The following is a 5,119-nucleotide window of genomic DNA, read 5'->3' on the forward strand; positions in this document are numbered from 1 at the left end:
TTCTTGAAGTTCCCCTTCTTCCCTTTGCCCTTTTCTTGAAACTAGTGGTCTCGTCAACCATCAACACTTGATGTTTTTCTTGATTTCTACCTTCGTCGATTTCAGCATCACGAAGAGCTCGGGAATTACTTTCGTCATCCCTTGCATACTATAGTTCATCACGAAGTTCTACTAACTTGGTGATGGTGACTAGAGAATTCTGTCAATCACTATTTTATCTGGAAGATTAACTCCCACTTGATTCAAGCGATTGTAGTACCCAGACAGTCTGAGCACATGCTCACTGCTTGAGCTATTCTCCTCCATCTTTTAGCTATAGAACTTGTTGGAGACTTCATATCTCTCAACTCGGGTATTTTCTTGAAATATTAACTTCAACTAGTGGAACATTTCATATGGTCCATGACGTTCAAAACGTCTTTGAAGTCCCGATTCTAAGCCGTTAAGCATGGTGCACTAAACTATCAAGTAGTCATCATACTGAGCTAGCCAACCGTTCATAACGTCTGCATCTGTTCCTGTAATAGGTCTGTCACCTAGTGGTGCATCAAGGACATAATTCTTCTATGTAGCAATGAGGATAATCCTCAGATCACGGATCCAATCCGCATCTTTGCTACTAACATATTTCAACATAATTTTTCTCTAGGAACGTATCAAAAATAAACACAGGGAAGCAACAACGCGAGCCATTCATCTACAACATAATTTGCAAAATACTATCAGGACTAAGTTCATGATAAATTTAAGTTCAATTAATCATATTACTTAAGAACTCCCACTTAGATAGACATCCCTCTAATCCTCTAAGTGATCACGTGATCCATATCAACTAAACCATAACCGATCATCACGTGAAATGGAGTAGCTTTCAATGGTGAACATCACTATGTTGATCATATCTACTATATGATTCACGCTCGACCTTTCGGTGTCAGTGTTCCGAGGCCATATCTGCATATGCTAGGCTCGTCAAGTTTAACCTGAGTATTCTGCGTGTGCAAAACTGGCTTGCACCCGTTGTAGATGGACGTAGAGCTTATCACACCCGATCATCACGTGGTGTCTGGGCACGACGAACTTTGGCAACGGTGCATACTCAGGGAGACCACTTTTATCTTGAAATTTAGTGAGAGATCATCTTATAATGCTACCATCAATCAAAGCAAGATAAGATGCATAAAAGATAAACATCACATGCAATCAATATAAGTGATATGATATGGCCATCATCATCTTGTGCTTGTGATCTCCATCTCCGAAGCACCGTCATGATCACCATCGTCACCGGCGCGACACCTTGATCTCCATCGTAGCATCATTGTCATCTCGCCAACTTATGCTTCTACGACTATCGCTACCGCTTAGTGATAAAGTAAAGCATTACAGGGCGTTTGCATTGCATACAATAAAGCGACAACCATATGGCTCCTGCCAGTTGCCGATAACTCGGTTACAAAACATGATCATCTCATACAATAAAATATAGCATCATGCCTTGACCATATCACATCACAACATGCCCTGCAAAAACAAGTTAGATGTCCACTACTTTGTTGTTGCAAGTTTTACGTGGCTGCTACAGGCTGAGCAAGAACCGTTCTTACCTACGCATCAAAAACCACAACGATAGTTTGTCAAGTTGGTGCCGTTTTAACCTTCGCAAGGACCGGGCGTAGCCACACTTGGTTCAACTAAATTGAGAGAGACAGACACCCGCCAGTCACCTTTAAGCAACGAGTGCTCGCAACGGTGAAACCAGTCTCGCGTAAGCGTACGCGTAATGTTGGTCCGGGCCGCTTCATCTCACAATACAGCCGAACCAAAGTATGACATGCTGGTAAGCAGTATGACTTATATCGCCCACAACTCACTTGTGTTCTACTCGTGCATATAACATCAACGCATAAAACCAGGCTCGGATGCCACTGTTGGGGAACGTAGTAATTTCAAAAATTTCCTACGCACACGCAAGATCATGGTGATGCATAGCAACGAGAGGGGAGAGTGTTGTCCACGTACCCTCGTAGACCGAAAGCGGAAGCGTTAACACAACGCGGTTGATGTAGTCGTACGTCTTCACGATCCAACCGATCAAGTACCGAACGCACGGCACCTCCGAGTTCAGCACACGTTCAGCTCGATGACGTCCCACGAAATCCGATCCAGCCGAGTGTTGAGGGAGAGTTTCGTCAGCACGACGGTGTGGTGACGATGATGATGTTCTACCGACGCAGGGCTTCTCCTAAGCACCGCTACGATATTATCAAGGTGTAATATGGTGGAGGGGGGCACCGCACACGGCTAAGAGATCAATGATCAATTGTGTGTCTACAGGTGCCCCCCTGCCCCCGTATATAAAGGAGCAAGGGGGGTTCGGCCGGCCAAGGGGAGAGGCGCGCCAGGAGGAGTCCTACTCCTACCGGGAGTAGGACTCCCCCCGTTTCCATGTTGGACTAGGAGAGAGAGGGGGAAGAGGTGGAGGGGAGGAAGGAAGGGGGGGCGCCGCCCCCTTCTCCTTGTCCTATTCGGACTGGGGGGAGGGGCATGCGGCCCTACCCTGGCCTCCTCTCCTCTCTTCCACCTAGGCCCACAAAGGCCCATTAAGTTACCGGGGGGTTCCGGTAACCTCCCGGTACTCCGGAAAAATCCCGATTTCACCCGGAACACTTCCGATATCCAAACATAGCCTTCCAATATATCAATCTTTATGTCTCGACCATTTCGAGACTCCTCGTCATGTCCGTGATCACATCCGGCACTCCGAACAAGCTTCGGTACATCAAAACATATAAACTCATAATATAACTGTCATCGTAACGTTAAGCGTGCGGACCCTACGGGTTCGAGAACTATGTAGACATGACCGAGACACCTCTCCGGTCAATAACCAATAGCGGAACCTGGATGCTCATATTGGCTCCCACATATTCTACGAAGATCTTTATCGGTCAGACCGCATAACAACATACGTTGTTCCCTTTGTCATCGGTATGTTACTTGCCCGAGATTCGATCGTCGGTATCTCAATACCTAGTTCAATCTCGTTTCCGGCAAGTCTCTTTACTCGTTCCGTAATACATCATCTCGTAACAAACTCATTTGTTGCAATGCTTGCAAGGCTTAAGTGATGTGCATTACCGAGAGGGCCCAGAGATACCTCTCCGACAATCGGAGTGACAAATCCTAATCTCAAAATACGCCAACCCAACAAGTACCTTCGGAGACACCTGTAGAGCACCTTTATAATCACCCAGTTACGTTGTGATGTTTGGTAGCACACAAAGTGTTACTCCGGTAAACGGGAGTTGCATAATCTCATAGTCATAGGAACATGTATAAGTCATGAAGAAAGCAATAGCAACATACTAAAACGATCGAGTGCTAAGCTAACGGAATGGGTCAAGTCAATCACATCATTCTCCTAATGATGTGATCCCGTTAATCAAATGACAACTCATGTCTATGGCTAGGAAACATAACCATCTTTGATCAACGAGCTAGTCAAGTAGAGGCATACTAGTGACACTCTGTTTGTCTATGTATTCACTCATGTATCAAGTTTCCAGTTAATAGAATTCTAGCATGAATAATAAACATTTATCATGATATAAGGAAATAAATAATAACTTTATTATTGCCTCTAGGGCATATTTCCTTCAGGGCCAGCTCCGGCGAGCCGGTCCGGACGGGCAGGGCTGCGCAACCGCACCAGACCCAGGAGGGGTCCACGCGCCAGACAAGGGCCACGGCGGCGAGGAAGTTGGTGAAGGCCGCGGTGGCGAAGAAGAAAGCAACTGCCTCTTCTTCGTCCAAGCGTGGTCGGGCTCCACCTTCTTCCCCTCCTCCGGCAGACGTCGACGCGGAGGTCGTTTTCGACTTTGGGTCCCTCGGCCCGAGGAGGAAGAGGAAGGCAGCAGAAGAGGAGGTGGAGGATGAGTAAGTATCTTGTTTCCTTTTGTCATCTCCATGTCCTCAATCCGCGCCACTTATCTTGATCTGTTCTTCTTCTTTGCAGGGATGCGGAGACACTGGCCCAGAGGGTGAAGAGGGCCAGGGCTTCGGCGAGCGACCAGCCCCCGGCAGGTACTTCCGGTACACCGCTGGTGGTGTTGAGCAGCCCGGACAGCAGCCCTCGGCACAGCCCCCAGCGTAAGCTCATCACTCACCCCTCATCGACGTGCATTGGGGGTATGATCCCTTGGTGCTGACCATGCCGTGGTTGCAGGAGGAGGACAACAGCAGGAGGAGCCACTGAGGGCTACCCCCAACACGCCGCCCCCATCGACCACGCAGCCCCGAGGGGCGTCCGTGGCAAGGGCGCCAAGAACCGAGCCCATGCACACGGAGGAGGAGGAGGCAAACTCAGGCGCTGGTGGCTTCGCCTCGGCGCCTGATGTTGGCGGGGAGGGGGCCTCTGCTTCCCAGCCCGGCATGGGTAAGTCACTCGCCTCCCATCCCTGCTCTTTTTCTCTTTGAATCTTGGTCTTGGCTTTGACTCATCCCCTTCTCGGTATCCAGATCCTCCCTTGGCGGACCGGGAGGACATAGACACCGTCATCGAGGATGTCGCCAAGGACGCCGCGGCGGAGGCCGAGAAGATCGCCACCGAGGAGGCCGCCAAGGGTGCCGCCGAGGACGCCGCCAAGGGGCCTGCCGGGGAGTCCGGCAAGGCTGCTGCCGAGGAGGCCGGCAAGGCCACTTTCAAGGAGGAGGTGGTTGACGACCAACCTTCCTCCTCCGCTGCCTCTGGCTCAGGCAGGTACCTGAGGGTGAGCGACGACCTGTTCGTTCACCTCCCGGGGACGGCGAGCACTGGGGCGCCCGTTGAAGGGGAGGTGTTCGATGATGAAGTGCTCGCCGCCACCGGGCTTGAGGTCGTTGATGAGCCGAGCACCGGTGGCGGCGGTTCCCAGGAAGAGCGGCTCCTCCAGGCCATGGGCGCCAACTTCCAGAAGCTCCGGGCACTTCACCGCGCTCGCCTGGACAAGGCCAAGTCCAAGATGGCAGTGGTGGACGAGGCGGAGGCGGACCTCAAGAAGCACGTCGCCGAGGCGCAGGCTTGGTTCCGCCAGGCTCACAAGGACCTGAAGGCCGCCCAGGATGCGCTGGCTGAGCG

This window comes from Aegilops tauschii, chromosome 6 (assembly GCF_002575655.3).
Source record: "Aegilops tauschii subsp. strangulata cultivar AL8/78 chromosome 6, Aet v6.0, whole genome shotgun sequence".
Lineage (NCBI taxonomy): Eukaryota > Viridiplantae > Streptophyta > Magnoliopsida > Poales > Poaceae > Aegilops > Aegilops tauschii.